We start from the raw sequence: 27,362 nt of genomic DNA, 5'->3' as shown, positions 1-27,362 counted from the left end.
CTCATAACAATGGTATTGCTAAGCCCTTCTCAGCAATCTTTCAAAGACTTAAAGGAGTGGCGAGGTACTGCCAGATTGTGGAAAAGCAAATATTGCATTGATTTCCAGAAAAGGGACAAAGTGAATGCTTTCTAGTTTGACTTTGAATCCTGAACCAGTGGTATAGAGAGCCACTCTTAGAAACAGAAAGACATGGGTTCAAGTTTCACCTTGGATACAGAAAATGACCTTGGACAAGTCATTTTTCCTCTAAGTGCTCTAAATAACTCTCTAAGATTATGATTTTTTTGAGGAGGTACTGTCCTGTTTAGGTAGAAGTACTTTCCTCAGTCTAGAGTTGCCTGTACCATTGAAATCACAAGTCTTTTCTGTATCCCTCTAAGGAAGGAGTGATGATAGATAGGCAGTATGGCTTCATCAAGAACATGCCATATCTGGCTAATTTAATTTCATTTTTGCCAGGATTCCTAGGCCCGTAGAAAAAGGAAATGCCACAGAAATTAGCAAAGCATCTTTCTATTTCAGGAAGAAATGACTCTTCCTAGGGATCACTTAGAATCTCACAATCCAAGCTATGCTGCCTTTTCCTGGTCTAAAACCTCAGACCTTCACTTCAGTATTTCCCCCATTCAATTTCTATCCAATAGGCATCATAAGAGAAGGACCATGCTAGAGACCTTGGATTTGTAGGTCTCTTGTTGAAGAAATATCTTCTTTTAATTCCATAAACTTAATTGCTTTTCTCCCTCTCTTTTGTCATGAAATCACTGTATTCAATTAAAAACTGTTAATTCAGATTTTAAAAAGAGAAGTCTTTAAAATTATTATTTCTATGAGATGTATCTTGAGTATATGTAAGCCATACCAAAATGGAATTTAGAATCTTTCAAGCCACCTGGGTATTGGATTAATTGAATCAACATTAATCAGGCCACTTATTTTAATAATAACCTCAAAGCTTTGAGTTGTCCTCAATTTGGCAACCAGGCAATAGATGCTAACCTTCTGTTTGTTTAGATTTCTTCAAGGATATTGCAAGGTAGAGTTCAGTTCGCCAGGAATAAATTTGCTCTTTATTTGTACTTCTCTCTTTTGATTTTTAATTCCTTGTTATCTTCCTTCCTCTCCCTAAAAAGTTCATGTTATATATACATCATAGTATTAAAAATGTAAAATTTCTCATTTTTTCTATATAATCTATCAAAAATGTAAATTTCATTATACATGAGGTAGAATAGAATGGAATTTTATTTAATCAAGCATATATTATCATTATTTTAATTTTGATTGCTTGCCTGGCACACATTTATTATAATAGTACAAAATTTCTCTAAATAAATTCTATGTCTACTTCAGAGATGGAAATTCCCTGATTGTGTAACAAATAACTAGAAATTTCATTTTCTGAATTCATGTTAATTTCAGGGAATGTCTATTTCCTTAAAAACCAAAAGAAACTTTAAACTATTTCACAGTTTTTAAAATATTGTTCATAAAATCAGTGGTAAGTCATAAGACTATAGATTCAGAGATTTTGGAAATTATTTGATGCAGGATTCTTAATTTGGCTATACTCTAATACTCTAAATGGTCCTTGGATAGCTTTTAGGGGATAGTCCAATAAACTGGCAAGGAGAAAAAAATTTATCTTTGTTTTCCCTAAGCTTTACCTAAAATTTGGTCTTTCAATTATTTAAAAACATTCTTATGGGAAGGATTTAAGCAATACTGAGTTCAGGTCATAGCCTTCAATAGCATTGGTTAGTGGTTCTTTATGTTTCTGAGAATAGAAAACTGGGTCAGTGCTTAGCTGATCCAAAAACAAAACTAAGCAATCCTGTTACTTTGATTACTGACATGACACCTAACATTTCTTAGAGTTATAAAACACTCCCTTTTGGGGTAGCTGACTTTTGCAGTTCTATAGTGAAAGTTTGCCAGCTAAAAAGAAGGAATGAGATGAGTACCTTGTCAGTGATCCAGCTGCAATATTTAAGGGGCAAAGCTTCTCCACAAACACCACTTAACAATCTCCCTTCTAATCAGGTTACTTTGCCAGATCTTTTAAGCTGTCTAAGTTTAATATTCTCTAATTAACTTCCAAGGAGAATTCCTTAAGCCTACAGTTCTCAATACAGTAGATATAATTTATTTTCATTCATTTATTCAACAAACATTTATATGGATCCTATGATATGCGAATCACTATGTTAGGTACATCTGAAAATATTCAAATAAATAAACTGAGAACCCTGTTCTCTACACAAAATAATTATCACAAATCAGAGCATGAAAAATGCACCAGAAGAGCACAAAAATTAGTTGGAGAAGCTACCCCTTTCTACACTGCTCAGGAAAATCAAGGAAGAGTTTCATATCAGTAATAGAATTTGAGATGAGGCTTAAAGGAAAGGGAGGTTATTAATAAGCAGACATGGGGAGAAAACATTCCAACTTTTGGAAATGGCCTGAGCAAAGGAGTATGTAGAGAGGGGAAATCACACAATCTCTTTAGATGACAATGAGTAGTCTTAGTTTGAGAAGTGTGTGGTATTAGATAAGAAGAAATATTATGAGATTGAAGAAGTTGGTTAGATTTAGATTGTTGGAGTCTTTGGTGGGGGTTAGGAAGGTGATGTTCACTACCTTTAAAATCAAATGTGGAAAACTACCAGCAACTCTTCAGAATAACACATAATTGCAAAGCAAATATGTCTTATTTATTTTCTAAAATCTAGTAGTGACAGGTATTTAGACAATTATTGTAGCTTCATCTTATATTAAATTGATTGCCACAATCAGAATAATAGCCTCAGTTCCATAATGAAATGAATATCTAATTGGAATTTGATTATTGTTGAGGGTAACTAAAATACATTTAAGAATTATTTTGAAAAACACCTGATATAATACCCAAACATTAATTTAGAGATAATCCAATAAAAATAGCAATATAAAATAAAGTTAATATTTACTTATGGCAATGTAGGAATAGTTGTGGCATTACTCCTGGGTCATTAAATCAAAAATACTCCCTCTGTCCCTTTTTAGTGTGACTCCCTCTCTAATTACTCTCTGGGCTCTACCCTTGAGGGGGGAAAGGTTTTTCTTTTGAAATGTAATGAGGAAGACAATGGCAAGGAAATGCCTCAGTTGATGCTCTTCAGTCATTTCTGTCTTGTCCAACTTTTTGTGACTTCATTTGGAGTATTCTTGGCAAAGACACAGGAGTGGTTTGCCATTTCCAGCTCATTTTATAGTTGAGGAAACTGAAGCAAATAAGATTAAGTGACCTGCCTAAAGTCACACAACCAGTAAGTCTCTGAGGCCAGATTCAAACTCAGATAAATCTTCCTGACTCCAGTCCCAGCATTCTATCCACTGGGCCTCTTAGTTGGCCCTCTTCTCTGTGTATATTCAATATATTTAAATCACATAGTTTATTGTCTTTCTGTCCCAAACTTTGTTCCTCATCACTTCTGGGTCTGTACTTCTACTCATACTGTAGAAATATCCCCATTAAAAATTATTTCATCTCTATTATTCCTCTTAAGTTTATCCTCCTTTCTTCTATGACATTTGCTCTTGCATCTCCTGTCCTTTGCTTTTGGCATCTGAGGATAGACTTGTTAGTCGATCTCTAGCCCCAGTTCCTTAAAGTGTTAGGGTCATTGCTAATGAGATTTAGTAGGAGAGGCACTGAGAGTTTTGTTTATTCTCAGACATTGTCAACAGTGTCCTGTTGCAACTATTAGTAAAATCCCATACTCAGCAGCTAAAAGATAGAAATGTGAAATATCTAAGCAGGCAAAATGAAATGGGAAAATTGAAGAGAGCTGTTTAATCCACAAACCCATTCAACCAGGATTTCTCTAAGGGACTGGTGGATGAAGTAGACAATGGTTACAATATTTAGGATATAAATGGGAATAAAACCACCAGTCCATTTCAAAAAAGTTCTTAAATACCTATCAATACCTCTTCTTCACATAAGTAAAAATGATCATGGACAAGTGATTTAGATCTTATTTTAAAAATCAATCAACTTTGATCTAGCAATACCACTTCTAGGCTTATATGTTAAAGACATCAAAAATAAAGGAAAACAACACATTTGTATAAAGATAATTTATAACACTTCTTTTGTATTTGCTAAGATTTGGAAATCAAAGAGATGCCTATCAATTGGGAAATGGCTAAATAAGTTGTAACATAGGATTATGTTGTAATATTATTATTCTTTAAGAAATTACAAGCAGGATGATTTCAGAAAAACATGAAAAGATTTACATGAACTGATGCAAAATGAAGTTAACAGAACAAGGAAAATGCATCCAATAACAGCAGTGAAGAAAAATTTCTTCTTGTTGCTTCTTTTACATTTTGCATGATGAAATTATTATTAAGGTAAACTCTTATTAAATGTTCTCCATCTGTGAGCAAGAGTTTAGAAATCTGAATTTCATTTTCAGATTCTACTTTATTAGCCATCTGTTCACTTTTCAAATAAATCTTCCCTCTTGATACCTTGCTTTCAATAAGCAACAATGATTAAAAATACTGACTGTCTTCAGTTTCTTGTTTAAGACAATGCAATCTTCAATCATTTTTTAAAATTTTTCTTCTTAAAGTTTCATTTTTTCCATATGAATCTTCAAAAGTGAGTAGTGATCATATGTATTGATAAATATTGGGAAGTTTTTGTTCTGTCTTTTATATTTTCCCCAGAAAGACAGCAGAATTCCCTATTGTTTTGAGGTCAATAATTATTTTCATAATTTTTGTCATTATTTTATTAAGTGAAACATCTTCCAAAAGTTCCATTACATTTTAATCTGTTAAAAGGAAGACTTTTCAATATAATTTGTTCATCTTTTGTTATAACTCTATGTCATTTTTATTATGTGGAGGAAAGGAAGAAGGAGGAAAGAATGGAGAAGAGGAGGAAGAAAAAAAATAGAACAAAAAGAGCAGAAACCATTAACAATTTCATAATATTCAACTTAATTTTTCCTCTCTTGCAATTTTTCCCATTGCAGAATGGCTAATATGGGAATGTGTTTTGCCTGACTTTACATGTATAGCTGATATTATTTTTCTTGCCTAGTAAATAGGTGGGATAGGGGCATGAGGAAAGAAGAGACTGATAAATCAAAAAATTCTAAAATATGAATGATAAAATAAAATTTAATTATTTTTAAGTAAAAAAAAGGTCAAATGATGAATATAGTCAATCAGCAAGTATTTTTAACATACTTAGTCTATTACTGTGCTAAGTGCTAGAAATACCAAAAACTAAAAACTAAAAAAAAAAGCCACAACAACAAAACCAAGACTAAGTCCCTGATCTCAACAAGAAACTTACCAAATAATGAGAGAGACCATATAATTACAACTATGTAATATAAGATATCTACAAGATAAATTGAAGAGAATATTAGAGGGGAAAATATTGGCATTAAGGATGACTGAGAAAGACTTCTTGCAGAAAGTGAAATTTTTAGATGACAAATCGAGGGAATTTAGGAAGCATAGGTGATGGAAGTATACATATAAATGTAAATGTAAATCAGAGGCAACAGAACCAAATAAAAGTTATCTTTTACAGAATTCTTTTGTTTTTCATGATTTTAATGTTAATATTTTGTTATAATGGACTAAACAAATATCAACTACATGGTCTAAATTCTTTCATTGCAAGCAAATGCTTCCTTTATTAATGTCCTATGTGATATTTTACAATTCACCTTCAATTTCCTCACTTATAAAATGGGCATATTAATCACTAATTCATGGTGATATTTTGAAGATTGACTGTAATAGTTTGTAAAATACTTTGAGCTCCCTGAAAGAAAGGAACTTACAAAAACACAAGCTATTATCATCACCACCAGTCAAACAATAATCTTCTGGATGAGTTTCAAAATAAAAAATAAGTTTCAAACAGCAAAATTTTGTAGCCCTGCAGTATTCATGAAACTGTAATGAAGTTCAAGAACTGGAGATTTAATTTGGGAGATGTCAATCGATGAAAAGGAGTTTTTTTAATTTAGTTTTTTTTTTGCAAGGCAAATGGGGTTAAGTGGCTTGCCCAAGGTCACACAGCTAGGCAATTATTAAGTGTCTGAGACCAGATTTGAACCCAGGTACTCCTGACTCCAGGGTCGGTGCTTTATCCACTGCGCCACCTAGCTGCCCCTGAAAAGGAGTTCTTTACCAGTCTCCAAACTATTTAGCAATAAATAGTGCATTTTATAGTAATATAGTTGGAGAATTGTTTTTATTTCTTGAAATGAATAGATTCAGAAGTATTATTTTTCACTAGATGCCTTTGGAAGAATTTCAAAATTATAAAATATTTAAAATACATATAAATATTTTAACGGAAATTTTTGGAAATAGAAGGCCTTCCCTCATATTGCTAATAATATGGATGGGCTCTAGGAGTGTGAGATGAACTCAGCACGATAATCTCAGATCAATGTCAATCAATGAATGACAAACCTGGAAAGTACAGTCAAAACAGTGCGACCTGAGCAGTAGCATCCCAGGATAGTTTTTTTTCTATAACAACATTTATTTTTTCATCAGATAAAGTTAAAAAAAAAGAAAAAGTGAAAAGGGAACAGTAGACTTGATTTCTAGTCCTCAATCTACATTATATGTATCTTTATGACATTAATCTGTTTTAATTTCTCAATACCAGACACAACTAATAAAGACTCCAACAGGCTGGCAGGCTGGAACTGTGGAGTCAGCAGGGAGGTTTTAGTGAGAGGTTTGTTCAGATTGGCAACAACTGAGACTGAGCAAAAAAATTCCTGACTGGCCTAAAATGAAGAACTTAGCCACAGATGGGGACTCTCAACAGGATCAATTGGAGCAGCAGGCTGAGAGATGGTCATGGATAAGGACCAAGTCAGGGGAATGAACAAGAAATGCTTTCCGTGACAAGCAGAAGCCAAGACCCAGAGAAGCAAATGAGGCAGAAACTGGACCCAGGGTCGGAGACAGCACCAGGGAGAGATCCCAGTTTTTTGGGGGGTTTTTAGGTTTTTGCAAGGCAAATGGGGTTAAGTGTCTTGCCCAAGGCCACACAGCTAGGTAATTATTAAGTGTCTGAGATCAGATTTGAACCCAGGTACTCCTGACTCCAGGGTCGGTGCTTTATCCACTATGCCACCTAGCCGCCCCGAGCTCCCAGTTCTCGAAAGATCAATAGGAATTCTTGTCAGTTTCAGCCTCCCCCCCCCCCCCGTTCTTTATTAAGTCCTGTGTTTATGGTGGTCTTAAAGAATGTAAAAGTTTGTCCCAATCTTTAGAGGTTGATATATCTATTGCCTTATGTTTCTAAACTTTTTTACCTGGGTCAGATGGTTTAATTATATATCCTCTAGGTGGTTTGGGAATTCAGCCAGGGAACTGGGTTTTTTTATGGACTGGATAAAAGCTGATTTCTTTGGTTTCCCTGGAATTTCTTCCTAAGAGTTTTCCTAGGAACCAGCATCACATAATGAATATAGTGTTGAACATGAATTCAGGAAAACCTGAATTCAAATCTTTCCTCTGGTACTTATCACCTTTCCTTACTGGTAACATGCAAATGATAATAGCTATAGCCACTACCTAAAGGGGTTGAGACAAGAGATAACATAAATGATAAAAGTATTTTCAACTTTGTGGGTAGCTTATTAAGGAAAAATAACATATGTGACATATTCCCAGCTCTTCAGAACAAAAATTCTATATCAATTAGTCTGAGTTAGTTTAGCTTTTCAAAATCAGTACAGGGAAAGAGAAAACTCCAAGTTTTATCCAAGTAATTCCTTTTAGCTTTCTTTCTCACTTTACCTTTATTAAAAAAAATACTATAAGAATTGAAAACAAGTATCTTAGTAGACAGATTTGCATTTCATTTTCTCTTCCTTCTCAATTTACAGTGAAATTGTTTAAGGGCATCTGAATAGGAAGGGGGAAAGAAAAGAAAGGGGAATGTATAATATGATCCTGAAGAAGTCAGAATTGATTGTATGATTATATAATTTTAATAATTTCCTTTAAAATAGGGAGAAAGATGGTGCAGGAGACTGGGGGGAGAGGGGATCAGAAGCCAAAATGACTGAGGAAATTCAAAGACTCTAAAACAAGGTTTTCTTGATCTGAGCCATAAAATGTGACCAGAGGCAGAATAATGGACTTATGGTGTGAGTAATGTAAATATCTTATGCAAGGGAAGAAGGTGCTGGAACATTATATTTAGAAAGAACTGAATTCAAATCCAGCCACTACTATTCACTAATCCAACCACTAATTCTGTGGGCAAATCATTTAATTTTTTTGCGTCTCAGTGTTCTCATATATAAAGTGGTAATGACAACTATAATCTCTATCTCAAAAGATTGTTGTGAGACTCAAATGAAATAATGCAATAAACAAATTTATAAAAAAAACTTAAAAAATTTCAAAGCATTATATAATTGCTGGTTATTATAAATATAATTGTCAGTTATTATCTCATCTTCTTCAATTGTTCTGATAAAAATAATCCTCAGACTAGATGATATCATGTTATTACTCTTTGTTTTTCTCTAGTCATAGGTGTGTGAAATAACTGCTTTTTGTAGTTGAATAAAAATGTTAGAATATAATAAACAATGCTTCTGTAAGCTTATTGAAAGCAGACATGATACAATTCCAATAATAGACATGGTAATGGGGACAATATGTTCCTCATTCTACTTTTACATGATTTTGATTTCTTCTGCTAGATCTCAATAACTTGAAAGCTTTTCATTTCATGGAGGTTGAAGATTATAAGTATTTGACATAACATCAATTTAAAATGTTGTGCTTACATTTTTATAGAACAATGTTGTATTCAGGGAATTGTATACAATAGCTAACTTAGTAATGATACTTTGCAGGCAATATAGGTTTTTGATTGAGTTCTCAAGAATATTTTGAGACCAATATTTATAACATGGGGATTTGTCATCTTTCCATTTGTGAAAGATAGTGAGCTGCTAATGCAAATTCTAGGCATCAGATCATGTTTTGCTAGGTATTATGTAGGTGCTAAGTTTTTTGTAATCTGTAGTAATGTGTTGCAGCTTCATTTCCATTAATGACCAAGCCTAGACTCCATGAGAATAATCATTCTGTAATTTTTGGGAGTAATGATTACAAATTCTTTTTCTTTTTTTTAAATTTAATTTATTTTACTATGAACTTAAGAAATAAAACAAGTATTTTTGATAACATAGATTGCGGAAAAGATGATTGTACACAAAACTACAAATCTTTTATATACAATTTGCTATTCCTTTTAAATATATAATAGAGTTATCATTTAGCTTTATTTTTTATTTTTTTCCTCCATCTCCCCCCACGCCAGAGATGGTTATTGTTAGATATAAATCTGTGTGTGTGTGTATCTGTGGGTCTGGTATTTATGCATGAACAGACATATTCTATATATTTATTTATTTATTTTTCTCTGGATACAGATAGCATCTTCCTTCATAAGTCCTTTGTAGCTAATTTGGATCTTTATAATATTCAAAATGCCTTAAATCATTCAAATTATTCTTTTTTTTTTTTGCAAGGCAATGGGGTTAAGTGGCTTGCCCAAGGCTACACAGCTAGGTAATTAATTATTAAGTGTCTGAGACCGGATTTGAACCCAGGTAATCCTGACTCCAAGGCCGGTGCTTTATCCACTACGCCACCTAGCCACCCCGCAAATTATTCTTAAAACAATATTGTATTTACTATTTACAGCATCCTCTTGGTGTTACCTATTTCACTCTTCATTATTTCATGCAAATCTGTCAATGATTTTTCTAAGATCATAAAACTCATCATTTCTTATAGCATGGTAGAAATACCATCACTATCATGTACCATAATTTGTTCAACTATTCCCCAATTGATGGACATCCTCACAATTTTCAGTTTTTGCCACTGCAAAGAGAGCTGCTATAAAAATTTTAGAATATATAGGTTGCAGAATCAATATAATAAAAATGACAGTTTTGTCTAAACTAATTTATATGTTCAATGCTTTTCCAATTAAATTACCAAAAATGATTTGCTGAATTAGAAAAACCATAACAAATTTATCTGGAAGAACAAGAAGTCAAGACTATCAAATGAACTAATAAAAAATAAATATGAAAAGAAGGAGGTTTATCAGTATCAGATCTTAAACTACATTATGACTATTTATTAAAAGTTTTCTTTTTTCAATGTATAACTTCACATGATAATCATTGGCTTGATGTTTCTTTGATGGCATATTGTAGGCTAAAGTTCATGGCAGCCTTTATTATATTTTTTCATCTTAGCTGTTTTGTAGGCTCCAAAAGGAGGTAAACTACTTTTAATTATATTCGATAAGTCCAATGCCATGCACCTATTGTCAGCCTGTAGTAATTATTATTAAATGACTAATACATATTTTCAATAGTTTTTTTAAACCAGTTTATAATGTGCTCTAAAAATGTCTATCAATCTTCCTCTTTTAGGCTGACATTCTGTGGACTCTTACACAGAAGGATAAAATGATTGCTTATAAGGGAATGAAAGTAGTATGCAAACTAATCTTTAGTAAGTTCTCTAAAAGGATCTTAAAGTTCTCTAAAAGGAATAATGAATGAACAAAAAAATTTAAGTATTTACCACATGCAAAACACTGTGCTTATAAAGGAGCATATTATATGAAGCTTTGATTGAAAATCAGACCAAAAGTCTAGTGTTCCTTAGGGTGCTGCAACAAAGCATCTTCTTTAATGTAACATTTAATACAATTTACAATAAAATCATAACTAATTCTGGAGTTGAATGATTTGACCGTGCCAAGGACTTTGAGCAAAGAGAACCTTCTTTTTTGAGGCTTCAGTAGCTATGACTGTTGAGAAGATGAGAGTTGCAACATATGCCCATCGGTGGCAGATGCCCACTGGCTGGTGGTGGTAGAGATGGCAGATCTTTTTTCTCCAAAAATTACTCCCCATGGGAGGAGGTTCAGAAAAAAAAAACTATTGGTGGTCTGGGAGGATTTTACTGCAACAAAGCATTTGCCTAGGACACTAAGAAATTAAATAATTTGTTGATCACATATTCAGGATGTATTGGAGACAGGACCTGCCTTTTTTTAGTGACATCATAATAGTGATTTTTAAAATTAATAAGTTAATGAGTGAGAATTCTGATTTATAGCTTTAATACTTTAGCACCCCTGTAATAAAGATCTCATATGAAAGATCAATTGGCATTGTTGTCTCCATGAAAAAGGTCTAATTTCACTGTGGGCTCAGGAATTGACTCCTGTCACTCCATCCCATTCTCTTTTATCTGCTAAAATAAATCATATGTACTCATGCTACTATCACAAAATATGGTTTTGTCCTATTTTAGTTCCTTCTATCCCCCCATTTGGATATGTCAACATGCTTTTAAATTTGATAAAATATACAAATCTGCAAAGAGCATTTCCTCTCCAATATGGTAACTTGGAAAATATGCCCCCTGATTGAAAACTGAAACTGAAGGCAGGAGAAGGGTTTTATCCATGGCCTTTTCTATTTAAAGGAAATTCAATAAGCCATGTAAACATCAGTTAAGGAGTTTGTCACCTATTATGTGACTACTTATTCCTCTGAGAGGTTAAGTTCCAAGGTTATACTATGGTAACTAAGGGGTACCAGTCATCATTTCACTCCAACAAGAAAGACCTTTGGGGTGACTCAATGACTCTGAGCACTGGTAATGAGATGAAAGATTTTTTTCCTCTGACTTTCTGATCATTAGTCCATCAATCAGGCTAAGACTATATGTCTTCATGGAATTCTTCATCACAATCATAATTAAACCACAGAAATGATTTAAAAATACTTCCTTGGAGACCTTTAAAAAGAACTTGGTATTATTTTTTACTTTTACTTTTCAATCTCTACTCCTGGTCTACTCTTCTCACTCCCAATCTACTCAGTTGTCAGTCTTGTCAATTCTAACTCTGCAATTGCTCCCAAGTCTGTTCTCTCTTTGATATTTCTACTAATACCCATGTGAGTCCTTATTACCTTCCTAGACTTCTGTAATGAACTCCTCATTGAACCTCCCAACTCTTTTCCTCCTCTCTCCTCACCTTTCTTTTCCCACTGCTGTCAGTCATCATATTTCTGTCCAGATTTCATAATACATTTATGTATATATGTGTGCATATGTGTTTATGTGTATACATGATGATGATGATGATGGTTATGATGCTTGTCCTTCTTTATCAAAGAAGACCATGCCATCAGGGAGCTGATACCATGACATGCACAGGAATTGGATTTGAGTAAGGGAGTACTGTGCTAAGTCACCAGCCTTACTTTCTCCTCTGGAGCCATTTGGGCCCGGTGACCAGATATGGATAACTGGAGATGGTCCTGGGTACTAGGTAATCGGGATTAAGTGACTTATCCAAGATCTCACAGCTAGTGTCAAGTATCCGAGGTCAGATTTTAACTTAAGTACTCCTAATTTTGGATTAGTGCGCTATCTACTGCACACTACGCATACACATACCTACACACACATGAATGCACATGCAAAATTCATATATGTGTGTGTGCATGCATGTATGTATCTCACTCTTATGTTCGAAATATTTCAGTGTGGCTTCCTGCTACAGTTTGCCATTCAAAGTGCATTCTTCTCTTAGGATCATAGATCTAGATTTGGATATGGCTTCAAAGGTCAATTGGCCCAACACCCTCATTTTAAAGCTGGGAAAATGAAGACTGGGGAAGTAAAATGATTTGCCCAAGGTCATATAGGTAGGAAACTTCAGAGGTAGGATCACCTAGAGTCTTCGATCCCAGAACCATCAGTTTTTTGCTTGTTCACTATATTCTATAATTGTCTCACACTGCCTTTGCTCCTTCTGTCTGGAATGCTCTAAAAGTGACCTTTCCCTCAATTTTCATCTGTTAAAATCCATTGTCCTTTAATTCCTCATATAATACAGCTCAGATGCTGTATCCTCCATGAAGATTTCCTTGATTATTGACCTGAATATTCACTCTTTGAAATGTAAACCATAAAATGAGCTAATTTTGTTCTTGTCTTGTGGTTGAACTCAGACACCCAATTTGTTGTTCAGTCCTGTCCAACTCTGTGACTCCCATGTGGAGTTTTCTTGGCAAAGAGACTAGAATGCTTTGCCATTTCCTTCTTTAGCTCATTTTACAGATGAAGAAACTGAGGCAAACAGGTTAAGTGACTTGCCAAGGGTTACACAATTAGTAAGTATCCGAGATCAGATTTAAACTTAGGAAGATGAGTCTTCCTATCTCTCAGTCTGGTGTTCTATCTACAATGCAACTTAGTTGCCCCAATAAGGGTCATTAATTCAACCCTTTCAACTCTGATTGACGTTTGACAACAGGAAGCCTGTTGGCCAAGTTGTATTAACTAGTCATCACTTATAAAGAGCACTAAAATATATGTAGAATAGCAACATTCTTTCCTCTCTTTACTCATTAGACAGCCTCTTTAGAAAATTAAAACTAAAAGTTGAAGTCTATCTCAACTGCTATTTAGAACCATGTAAAATTTGGCATAGAGAAGGACCTAAGACTAGCCCAACCCACTAATTTTGAAAAATGAGAAAACTGAAGCCCAGTAATTTGTCCTATAAGACTAATCAGTGTTAGAAGATGATTTAAGTCTCATACTTTTAAAATCTTAGATTTAGGCTTATTTGTTAGCTCAATCAAAATAGTCTTTGTGGACCTAAGAAATATAGTTAAGTAACTAGGTCCAAAGACTGTCTTTGAGTTAGAGCCTAATGATGCTATGAAAATGAAGAGCTTTATTAACGAATTTTTAATATAAGACATACAACCTAAGTGACATGTTACAAACTACTGATTTTACAAGTAGGTCATTTATAAAAATCTGTGGACCCCTGCTCTCTATTCTCATATTATACTGCCTATACATGTACTACCATGCATTAAGCTCCAAACCTTTCCTGACCTGATTATCCTTTCATAAAATCGCCAAGAAAATTTCAAATGGGATCATGAAGAGTCAGACCCAACTAAAACAACTGAAAAATAATATTTCTTATTCTCTCAAAGCCTTACATTTAACCAATTGATCAGAGATGGAGTTTATATATCACCATTCTCAGATACTATTTGCATTATGTATGTGTTTATATATATGTATATATGTATGTATGTATATAAATGTGTATATTTGTGTGCATATATGTATATGAGAATTATATGGAAATGACAGGACCATAAGATTCTCTCTCTCTCAGATCTTGGCAATTCAGACTATCAGACTATCTGCCTTGCCTCTTGATTAGATTGGCCACAGGCCCAATTATGTCCAATTGTTTTTTTTAACCTTTGTGTCCACTCTGTTACACCAGAGTCAGAAAACAACAGAGGCCCCAGTGTGACTTGCTCTGCCTGCAGAGCCTCATCTCCTAAGGGAGGAATCAGGAAAAGGGCAGACTAGAATTCCTGGCATTTTCTCTGATCTCAGCATGAGCAGACATCCAGGGGAGCTGAGCAGACTATAAAGCATTAGTATGCCACAGACAGCAGAGAAGCTGAATGTTATCTATAGTTGGGAAAGGGGGTATGGGGATTGGGGTGGGGGGAGAAAAATGAAAGATCCAGTCAATCATAGGCTAATATTAAACTTGAAGTTCATCCAATCTAAACTGCTCTTTTTTTTACAGATAAGGAAACTAAAGGCCCTATAATGGATTAAGAAAACTTCAATAAGCTCCAAGGTCACAAAGCTTTGTGATCTAAAGGGAAAGGGACAAGTTGTTCTGGATCTGATGGCTATCCTAACAAAGTTTCCCAGATGGGGTAGGGAGGTGATGGGATCGATGTGTCTATGCTTGAACACACATGAAATCTTAAAATAACTGGAGGACATTGAGTGGGTCATACATAAATCTTCTCAGTAAAATTAATACTATAGATAACGAGTGAAATTTTAATAGAAATGACCATACAAAATCATTGAGGTTGCAGAATGTGCCAGCTGGCATTTCAGAATTTCTTATGCAGGGTTGGTCCTAGGTATAGATAGTTGATAACCAACTTTGGGAAATGGTTTGAGGGATTCAGTAAGGCTTTGTCTATATCAAAACAATTCCCAGAACTAGTCTCACAAATTTGCCTATTAACATAGCAAGGAAATATATAGCAGCTGCCTTATTGTTGGGAAGGGGGGGTATTGGAAGGCAGCATCTGCAATCAGTAATCTGGAGGAGGGCAGCAGTTTTTCCCAAGCTGAGGCTGCATATAGATATACTGCTGTCTGAAAGCTGACCTTAACCGTAATGGTTTTGCAGAATATGGCAATGCTTTGAGGAAGAAGTCAGAGATGGGGTCCTCATCATGGTAGAATAATATGTCCAAGGAGGTTGAAGGTCTCTGGGTGTCTTTCCCTTCTAACTTGGTTTTATCTTCCTTAAATGATAGATATTTCTCTGAAGGACTGAGTTAACTGAACTGTTGTAGATCATGGATAACTCCATATGAATTTGGTTTACGAGATGGGCTAGATAACTACTGAGGTCTCTTCCAATTGTGAAAATCAGCAATCCTATATGTCAAAAGAATCATAGAGTCATATATTCAAAACTGGAAGGAATCTTTATAAATTACCCTTGTTCTATGAATAAGAAAATTGAGGCTGAGAAAAATGATGTGTCTAGGTCATTTAGGGCACTTCAAGAATTATGACAAGAATGACAACCCACATTTATATAAAACTGAAGTTTGTATATTTATATCTTGTACATATAGTTGTATACATGATCTCATTGGAACCTCACAAAACTTCACTCTCTCTATTGGCTTTCTTGCCATTCCTTACACACAACCATTTCACTGTCTCTCATACCTGAAATGCACTTTCTTCTCACTGTCAGCTTCTATTTACTCTGATTTTCTTCAAAAAATCCTACTTTTTGAAAGTCACAGTCACATACATTCCCCACTTCTTCTCTCCCCATTCCTGGTTATTTTGCTTTAAGATGACTTCCTATACACTGTACATGGTTGCATATGGCCTTCACAATTAGCGCATAAGCATTTTGAGACCAGAACTATTTGTTTCTTTGTATACCTAATGCATAATGCCTGGACATTTAAAAATTGCTTATTGACTGACTCATTATAGGTGTTATAATTTATAAGGTATTTTGACAGAACCTTCTGAAATCTTTCCTCTCCCATATTCCAGAACCTGCCAGTGGTGTGGGGTACACTGTCTGGTCCACTATTTCCATCTTTGGTCAACAATGGCCAATGTATTCTTTCTAGAAGAGGAGAGGAGAGGAGATGGGATTGAAGGTTATTGTTAAATTGCACTTACCTTATCCTAAAAAGTATTATGGGTGTGACTAGCATTAAAGAAGAGTGGTGGTGTGGCCAAAAAAGCATGAGATATCTGAATGAACTGTCTCTCCTCCATGAACAAATTAGTAACTACAGGACTCTCTCCATAGATTAATTTATAGTATATGACCATTTTGAAAACAGAGGGGACTCTGAGTTGAAAGATAGATAAGTTTTACTGTGATGGAGGAGGGCAAGACCCATGAGAAGTACATGGAGAAGAGGACAGGTCCATCCAAGATGTCATAGGCTTTAGATCACAGAATGCATCAAGAGAACAGAAAAAGCCAAGCTAAAGTCTACAAAACAAAGGGAGAGAAAACCCTGAGGCAAACTTGTTTCTTCAGTTTGTTTTGAAGTGACTCTGACCTTGAAAAGACTTAAAATTCTCCTTTTCTTTTTTCATTAATCTTTTCTGCATCTCCAGTCAGTCCAACTGCAGATTGCTCACATTTACATGAATTACTTTCTCCTTCACTGCCTCAACCTGTCTTCAATCCAAGAAAGTCCAGAGTTTGAAGCAGAGAGTCAATGGGAAAATGATGTGAAGACACAAGGACAAAAAGCCTGAAGTCAAATCTTTGGAGTGGATTCAATAATTTAGTTGGTTTGGTAGTCATACTAAGAGCATTTTCAGACATTTGCTTTTTTTCTTTTTTTTTCTTTTTGAAAGTATCTTTCTGCACTGAGCAATATCATAAATTACTACTATGGAGCAGAACAGAAAGAAATATTGACTGGGAAATTTGTTTCTCTTATCTCCCATGCCATACTTCCCCTCTCCTCACAAACACCTTAATGAACCAAGAAAAAGCAGATGAGAAATGGTTTGGGGGAGGAGTGGAGAAATAAGGAATCCAAATGGGAAATAATTATTTATTTGACTTCATTCCTCTTAATGTATCTCCTCAGCACCCCCCCCCCCCCAATACCAGAAATCATGGTCTGGAGGAACTTCTGACCTTGTGGCCCTATTGTCCTAAAAGAATAACTGCTTCTCCTAAAGCATTATTTCAGGAAAGCCCTAAACATGCTTCACTTCTTCATTTCACTTCCTTTTTCTTGGTTCATTTCCTCCACTTCCTCTTCTTCTCTCCCTTCCCCATCCTTCCCCCATCACCAGCAGTACAAGAACCAATTGTTTCTGGATAGGATGTGTAAATTTATTCTTCAATATATCACTCACCATCTTAGTAACTTAGAAGACTCCTTCCTTGCCCTATAGGCCCTTTAGTATGTTGTGTCTGCCATTAGTATGTAAACATCCTGAAGGTAGGGACTATTTTTTTAATATTTATCTCAGGAATTTATTTCAATACTTGGTAATTATTGCTTTCATTTCTTCATTCAATTTTTATAAGATGAAAGACAATTTTAAGCCTTGGTAAATTAAATAGTATTCAAAGTCAATTCATGGGTAGAGTTTTCTTAAAAACAAATAAACAAAACTGTGTCTCCCTCTCTCAGTTTGAAAGGTCAAAGACATAGTCCCATTATGATTAACAGAGGAACTTTGATCTGATCCCCTTCTGACTTGGGCTGGTTTGCCTCCCTCCCCTAAATAGACTCCTCAGTCCTGGGATTACTCACTCCTGGGGTCTTGTCATATTTTTGTTGAACTTAGTGTAAATATCTAATCACATCTTAGCCCACTGCAGTTCACAACTTTCAACCTCAAGAGATTCCTGAGTCTCAGGTTCTCTGGTATTTAGGATTATGAGCCTGCACCAAGAGTTATGTCCCAAAAAACAAAAATAATCTTTGGCCAATTAATTTCATGCTACTTATTTCTCCTTTGAAGGAGTTATAAAATATAGATTGAACTATGAAGCACACAGATGCTATGAGATTATGCCATGTAAACTAGTTTTGCCCTTGTGAGGATTGTTACTTGACAAACTGAGAAGAGCCTTCCTTCCCTTTTTACCTCCTTTCTATCCCAACCTTACCCCTCTCCCCAATACTTGATAAGGAATAAAGATGGGCAGATGAATTGCTTTATGTCAAGAGCAAGGGATGACAGGTGGAAAGACAGAGTAACACCTTGTCAACCTGTAATAATTTAAAGTTAAATGATTTACTCAAGGTCACATAGTTGGTAACTATCTAAGGCTAAATTTAACTCGGGTCTCCCTGATTGCAGACCCAATGACCTGTCATCGTCACATATTGGGCAACTAAAACATGCTAAATTAAATTAAATGAAAGGAATTCAAAGGACAGGATCTTTGTCCTACTTCCTCAATATTCCTTGGATTATACTATATTGGTTAAAGGACTCACTACCTATACTGATAGCTAGGCAGGTAGTGTGGTGGATAGATTGCTAAACCCAAAGTTAGGAAGACATGAATTCAAATCCAGTGGTAGCCTTGGTACGTTATTTAACTTCTATTTCTCTTAGTTTTCTCAACCAACAAATAAAGATGATAATAGTACCTACCTTCCAGAATTTTTCTGAAGATCAGATCAGATAATATTTTTAAAGAGCTCAGCCTGGTTGTGCTATATAAATGTTCTAACTAATGCTCTATATAAATGATAGTTATCTTTATCATCACTAATGAAGTCCAAACTTCAGAAAGGGGAATCTCACCGACTTTGTTAGAGACATATCCTAAGGTTGAACAACTCTGACCATCAAGAATCTCTTTATATATGTAAGCTAAACTTTTCATGCTATAGTGGCCTAAAGATAGATTAATTATAATTTTCCATAAGATTATTAGATCTTCCCTCATTTTGTTTCTTGTTTAGTAATTCCATTTCCTTTATCCTTTCCTTATTCTGTTTGAAAGCTTTTATTTTCATTTTGTCCTCCCCTTTGAATTGTCTCCAAGTTCTGGAAAAGAAGGGTGACAGTGGAAAAAAAAAAAGATCTGACCTTTGAGTCAGAAAACCTAGACTCAAATCCTCTGTTAATTGCCACCTTGGGTTTCAGACAAGTTAGTAATCCTGCTGCGCTATGGTTAACTCATGGGTAAAATGGATTGAGAGAGAGAGGAAGTTTGCTATACCAATGAAATCACAGGATTGGGTTTTTTGTTTGTTTGTTTTGTTTTTAAAGGTCAGGAGTAAGTCTGGGAAATTTAACAAGATTAAGGAAAGAAACACCTGTTTGAGATGTGAATAATCTCTGTGGAAGGTAGGAGATACTCATTAACACCAAAATAAAATCATTGAGGATAACTCAATGAAGCCACTTTAGGAGCACCATCTGTTTATTGTTGTTCATTCTATGTACTCAGAGAGGACCAATGACATCACAATGTTGGGGTCAAGGTACAGTGTATTCAACTGTGGCTGATCAGTCCATCTGTGACTCATGGAGGAGTGATTAAATCTCGTCATTCAGGGCTAATTTGATTGATTTAGAGCTATAAGTGATCTCAGCTGAACTCTTTGGACTTGATCTATAAAAAGGGAGCAGAGCCAGCCAGATTGCTGAGTACTGACTGGAGCTAGAAGCCAACTGCAACTCTGGATCAGTTTGTATGTTGGGGGGAATGAGAATTAGGGATGCAGAAAAGCCTGTTCATCCACCAAATTTTTCTCACAGGGATGCACTAATGGCAGCTATGGCATGGCAGTGGCAGTACCTTTTAGCCACATGGCCTAATTGATGGTAGCAGCTAGGTAACACTGTCAAGGTGTTCCTGGAGAGAGAGAACCATGTGGTACTAGGAGGGGAAAAGTGCTACTTAAAAACGTTGGATCAGGACTCATTAATTGTAATGAAAACAATAGCACTATTTTATATAGAAAACTAAAATTTGTAAAGTGCTTTTCATTTACCTTGTTTACATTGATAATATTAATTACAATAATGGCACCAATCTCCATAATGGTTATTACTGTCCACATTTTACAGAAGAAGAAATTAATGCTGAAAGAGGCTAATTGATGTACCCAGGGTCACACTGGCATGTCTGAGGTGGAATCTGAAGAGAGACTGGGTCATTTTGGACAGCATTGTATCCATTGGAGAAAGAACAAGTACACAGCTACACTGGACCACAATGCAAGAGGAGAAGCTTGGGTATTGCTCTAATCCTCATGAGAGAATCATATGAACCCAGAAATGGCAATCATGTAGTCTTGATATTGCCTGGTTATTTAAAAAAGCAAATCATCAGCTCTTCTGTAACTTAATAATTTTAGAGATTCGTCTGAGGCCAGACAATGAATTACTTGCCCATGGACAGAGGGATCAGGACAGAAACTTAGATCTATCTGACTCCAAAGTGAATCCTCTATCTATGAATACTTGATGTACGTCAATGAATATTTTTAGCATCCACAAAGGTGAACTGAGGGAGAGGGTCAGGAATGATTGGATTTAGCAGGACATGTACTAGACTATCCTAAAGTGACCAATTTAGAAGTTAGACTTTGAAGGGTCAGTCAGCACTATGGCAATACTAAGTCCCTTATATCCTCAACTAATTAAGTAGTGATATTCTCTTTGTTAAAGACTAGGACAAACTGACAAGAGGGTGGAGAAATTTCCTCACTGCTTTTAAATTAGATACATTGATTCCCAAATTATTCAATCTGGGCTCTGGGTCCTTAACAATCAAATTGAGACTCCCATGCAAATTAAACCCAATAAAGGTTTCCATAGAAACTAAATGCAATATAAAAACTTTGTAAAGCATCAGAGGTGACCCAATTAAGGAAGGCAAAAATAAATGATAGAAATTTTAACTATTGAAAGTAGGCCCAGGTTAATTCTGTTTCCTCACATCTATTGGTACAGATGTTTATCCATAACGTTTAGAAGCCTTGCAAAAGTCTTTGCTATTCAAGCTTTGCAAATAAATGATAATATCTGAAATAAAATCTGAAGCAGTGAGGTTTTTGGTAGCCCCTTTTACAAGTAAAATAATTTTTAAAAACTATACTTCATTTTCTCCAACTATTTTCAAAAACAATCTTCAACATTCATTTTTAAAACTAAAATAATTGTTGAGAATAGAAAAAATAAAAATGCTTGTTTTTGCTGTTGAGTCTTTTTTCAGTTGTGTTCAGCTTTTTGGGATCCCATTGGGGATTTTCTTTGGCAAGGATACTGGAGCTAGCTTTCTCTAGCTCATTTGACAAATGAGAAACTGAAGCACACAGGGTTAAGTGACTTGCTCAGAGTAATACAACTAGAAGGGTCTGAGGTTGGATTTGAACTCAGATTGATGATTCTTCCTGATTCCAGGAATGGTACTCTATTCACTCACTACCCCACCTAATTGTTTTGCTTGTTTAACTAGCAAAGCTATAACTAGGTTAAGGTATCTGAGTCTTTGACCTAAGGTAGCAAATTTCAAGTATACTAACAAGAACAGATTGAAAACAGCTGAGCTTAGTTATCTAGTTATCAAGTTCAAATAGGAAGTCTTTTGAATAGGTGTTCTTTGCTTCCCTCCTCCTACCCTGCCCCATTTAATTTGGTGTTCCTACCCATCAAAGGTAGAAATCAGGATGTTTTGGTAAATATTTAACAACCAGATCACTTGGAAAAAAAAGTGTACCCACAATATACTTTTAAAAAATTTTATCTGCTGTATTAACATTTCTCTAACTTTAGTGATTACTTCCTATTATATAGAGTACACAAGGGGGTGGGGAACCTTTTTTTTTTTAACAAGGACATTTGAATATTTATTTTGTTTTTTGCAAGGCAAATGAAGTTAAGTGACTTGCCCAAGGCCACATAGCTAGGTAATTAAGTTTGAACTCAGGTACTTTGGACACCAGGGCTGGTGCTCTATTCACTGTGCCACCTAGCTGCTCCCATTTGAATGTTTATAAAATTATTTGCAGATCATACAAAATTATCAACTTAAAAATTAGCCTGCTATATTTGGTTAAGCATTTAATTCACCCCTTAATTTATTGAATTTTCAGTCCCCTTTCCCCTCCCCTTCCAACTGGATATTTCCCTGCCCCTGGACTAGATGATTGAGTAGTCTCTTCTAAATCTAAGATTCTGTGAATCTGTAGTATTGCATGGCTACAAGCAACTTAATTTTCTGAGACTTTCTTCATGAGTAAAAGGATGATGCTAATCTCTTTGATCTCTATCTCTCAAGGTTGGTTTATAAAATGTTTTATAAAACTTAAAGCACTACCAAAGCTTATTATTTTTACTCTTAGCTGGTTTCACATTACTTTGAAGTAATGTGACAAGTAGAAATATATAGCATTTAAACCAGTCTCTGTAGCCTTGACCATAAGGCTTCTGATCTTGATCTGTTTCATTCTTGTTTTTCCAAGTTGGTAGGTATTTGCACTAATAATAATATTCACTAGCATTCATGTAGAGCTTTAAGCTTTGCAGAAGACTTAACAAATGTTACTCACTTTATTTTCGCAATAATCTGGGAGTTAGGTGCTATTATGATACACACTTTGGAGGTGAGGAAACTAAAACAGACTGAGGCCAAGTGGCTTTCCCCAGAGCACTGCACCATCCTGCTTTATTGATATTTGCTCCAAAGTTTTAAAAAAAACTCTTTGGAAAAGACTAGGATGGTCAGTGGTAACACATGATGAAAATTCTAATATCGCTTTGTGAATTTAAAGTTACAAATAATCCTATTATGAAAAATTTAAGTATATTAGGGAAGCAGGATAGTGCCTAATGATGATTAGGTACCAAATGAATATCATAGAGCAGCATGATGGTTAATGAATCTCACATTTTCATTTGATCTCTACCTGATAGGCAGATAGGGCAATTATGATGGTGCCCAGTTTATGATCTCTACCTGATAGGCAGATAGGGCAATTATGATGGTGCCCAGTTTACTAATGTGAAAACTAAAGCAGAGTTTAAATCACTGGCCATTTTCACACATTCAGTTAGTGAGAAATTGAACTCGGGTCTTCAGATTCTAAATCCACTGCTTTTTCCACAGTTGGAATGAATTTCTGAAGTATTAACATGTATTTAACTTGTTAGTACCCCAGAACAGGTAATAACTTGCTTCTGGAAATACACTCACATTCTTTGCCCAGCATTGTGCCAAGTTTGCAAGATAGTTGTAAGATATAGCCTCTTTTTGCAAGGGAATTACAATCTAGTTGAGAAAACAAAGTTGAAATAAGTGAATTAAAAATGTTTAAGAATATATTCATAAGCTATGGCTAATAGTAGAATGGTATAATAGAAAGAACATTGTTCTGAGATGTCCAAAGATCTGTATTTTAGACTAAATTAGCTGTGTGACCTTGAGCAACTTCCTAACCTCTCTGGGACTCATGGAATCTCCACAAGAAACACTGCCCTTTATATGAAGGACCATTTGTTGCAAATGCAAGAGTTTCCTACATTCCCCAGACAGGTTGTAAACTTCTTAAAGACAGGAATTTCTCCCTACCCCCTTATTTCATGACCTTTATAGTATTGAACTCAACCCAGGTATTTAGCCAATAATAACTGAATGATTAAAAGCAATTAGAGGAAATCTAGAAAATGTAACTGAAAATGAGCCCACATTGGTGAAAATGCCCATCATATTTTCTTAGTAATGCAGAATAATTCATATAATATTGCATCCAAAGTTTAAAAAAAAGGCTTTCTAAGCTTTCCATTGTAAACAGAAAGAAAAATAATGTTAGGTCAGTCACATCTATACTTCTTGTAACATCATCAATTGTCCCCTATTTATTAGCTGTCTACAACCTGTTCTAGTGTCTCTTATTCGTAAAAGAATCCTTCATTTGGCCTTGCTATTCCTCTGAGCAATTGTCCATTGTTTCTCTTTTCATTCTTTACAAAGCTACTAGAAAGAGGAACTTGTATAGAAAATATCAGTATAAAACATAAACTTGCTGCCTCCCCCTCCTCACAATACGCTCCTCAACCCTTTGAAATCCATGCTCTAATTCTTCCAGTCTACTGATTCACTCTTTCCTCTTTCAATCAATTTAACTGCTAATCTAATGGAATTTTTTAATCATGCAGCTTAATCTTTAACTTTGAAAAATGTTGATTCTTCCCTATTCTTGAATACTTTCCTTCCCTGGTTTCCTGTAATACTTCTCCTCCAAATTCTCTCTTAAGTGGTCTCATGGCAATTTTTCAGTGTACTTTGATGGTTCACATCTACTTTTTTTAGTTCCCCCCACCCCACCAAGTATAACTCTTTTCCAAAGTTCTGACCTGGATCTTCTGCTCTTCACTATACATGCTCTTTCTTGATAATGTTATCTATTCTCATGGATTTGGGAATCATTTCAATCCAGACAACTATCAAATGTATAAATCCAATCTTATTATCTACCCTAAACCATGGGCCCATGTTTCCATCTACCTACTAGACTTCTTTACATGGAGAAATATCTAAAACTCAGAATGTACTGAATGAAACATCATCTTCTCCCACAAACCTACATCTCTTCCAAACTTCTCAATTTCTATTTAGAACACCATTGTCCCAATGTAACTTGTTAATAATTCTGAAATTATTCTAGATTTTTCATCTCCTTCATATTTCATAGCTAAGCAGTAAAGTCCTGCTGATTCCACTTCCACATTCATCCCTTTGTCTACATTCATATGATCATCCTTCTATTTCATACCATCCTTTGACTATTGTATTAGCTTCCTTGTTGGTTTCCTTAATTCCAGTCTCTTCTATTCCATCTTGCACACAGGTGTCAAAATATGCTATGTAAAACACAATTTTCTTGTTTATGCGTTATTGTCACTCTATGCTCAGAAACTTCCAATAGCTCCCTGTTTTTAAAAAAAGTATGCTGCATGTACCTTAGTCAGAAATGTAAAGTTTCCCCACAATCTCCTCCCACTTACCTTTCCACCTTTATTTCATAAGTCCCTTATTTATTCTGTATTCCAGTCAGACTGAACTAAATCTTACACAAAGTACACATACCATTTCCCTACAAGCACTTGCATCCCTATCTTCTTACCCCCTAGAGAGCCCTCTTTTATCTACTTTTCTTCCCAGAATCCTTGCCTTCTTTCAAGCTTTAGCTCATCTGACCACCCCCTCCATGAAGTCTTCCCTTATCTCTACAATGCCTACTGCTCCATTCTTCCTTACACTTTTTAAAATCTGCATACATATTGTATGCTCTCATAGAACAGAAACATGTACAGGTCACAAATTATTTCAATTTTTTCTCTTGATCCCAGAATCTACCACAGTACTTGCCAATAGAAGGTGGTTTATATCTGGCTTCCATTGTTATTTGATTTATACTGTTATTTTTTGTCTCTACAAAGGGATCATGAGCTCCCTGTGATCAAGAATCATTGATTATACTTGTTTGTATCCTCTATATGCTTTGATAAAAAAAATCTAATGACTCAATGAGTGGATTTGTAACCTTGTAAAATATGATCACTCTGTTGGACTTCAAGTAAATTGTTATCATCTCAATTTCCAGTACTAATGGGAGCCTGGATAGAATCCTTCACGATGAATGGACATTTCTCTGACATTGCTATTTGACTCTGGGCTGCTGTGTTAAAATGGAGCAGCAAAGTGGCACAACGAAAAGAGAGCGAGGCCTGGAGTCAGAAGATCTGAATTCAAATCTAGCCTCAAACACAAGCTGTGTGGCCTTGAACAAGTCATTTACCCTGTTTGCCTTAATTTTTTCATGTGTAAAATGAAAAGGAAATGATAAACCATTCTTGTATCTTGTAAGAAAACTCCAACTGAGTTACGAAGAGTCAGACTCTACTGCAAAATTATAAAGTGGAGATTTTTGCTGCCCAGATAAGGTAGAAAAAATGTAGGACATATCACAATACTTATGTTATAATGATCAAGCATTCAATATTAACAACAAAAAGTCTAATACTCTAGTTTAACTAAAGAGCCTATGAACCCAAAGAAATTCACTGAATCTCAGTGAATTCTTGATCAGAATTACTCTCCTAATTGTAAAATTCCTTGCCCTCCTTCCTTGGAGTTGTGGGATGTTAGAGTCTGGGAGTAAATGAAGTAATAGCCACTCCACTTACAATCCAAATCAGTTTGAATAACTAAAGTCTAGCTTACTTGCAAAGCACTCTGTTGAACCTGAGGGATATAAAACCCATCCCCTCCAAAAAAGAAACTCTTCCTGAGATATCAAGAAGCTACACATATGAGGCCATCAAGTATATAGACCCTGGAGAGTAGACCTATGATCATGTGAGCAGGGAAACAGAATAATCTACTGAAGGAATGAAGAAAATCTCGTAGGAGCTGAGCTTTCAAAGCAACTATAAAGTCTACTAGGTTAAGAAGAGGTTCACTTATAGAGTCTACATAGAAGCATAGTCAGGAAGTGGAATATCAAGTTAGGGCAACAGCAAGTTGGCCACTTTGATGGAAACGTAGACTGAGAAGGGGAACAATGTGACATGAGACTAAAAGACTGAAGTCATTATGAAGAACTGAAGAATGTGTACTTTAAACTTAGAAGAGAGAGGGGAAAATTGATGCAATTTGAGTACTAACATTGTTAGACATATATTTTAGGAAGATGATTTTGCCAGCTGTTTCAGAAGATGAATTGGAAGCCAAGAGTCTAAACAGGAGAGTGTTGCAATAATCTGGGCAGGAGGCGATAAGAGTTTTCATTCTAGTGAAAACTAAGGTGGTGATTGTGAATGGAGAGAAGGGTTTAGATGTCTAAGGCCCAGGCTGTTCAAGTTTTGATTCCCGCTCTTACTACCACTGCAAACCTAGGCAAGTCGCTTGATGTAGTGAAAAAAAGTGCCAGAAACAGGAAGATGTGAGCTCAAATCCTGCCACAGATACTTAGAAACTCTTAAGACTCTGGACAAAACAAAATCTCTCTTGGCCTCAATTTCCTCATCCATAAAATTGGGATAATCATAGCATTTATCCCACAGGGATCTCATGAGGATCTCAAGGGGGTAATATTCCTATAATGCTTTGTAAGCCTTAAAGCAAT

The 27,362-nt window shown here is 35.2% G+C and overlaps 1 protein-coding gene across 1 annotated transcript in view; it reads right to left on the bottom strand.

Annotated features, from left to right (window-relative positions):
* Positions 1-27,362, bottom strand: part of GRM1 (glutamate metabotropic receptor 1) — a 359,847-nt gene that overhangs the window by 38,511 nt on the left and 293,974 nt on the right.

This window comes from Macrotis lagotis, chromosome 5 (genome assembly GCF_037893015.1).
Source record: "Macrotis lagotis isolate mMagLag1 chromosome 5, bilby.v1.9.chrom.fasta, whole genome shotgun sequence".
Classification (NCBI taxonomy): domain Eukaryota; kingdom Metazoa; phylum Chordata; class Mammalia; order Peramelemorphia; family Peramelidae; genus Macrotis; species Macrotis lagotis.
Note: the sequence above shows the minus strand (reverse complement) of the source record. Positions and strands in the feature narration are given on the sequence as shown.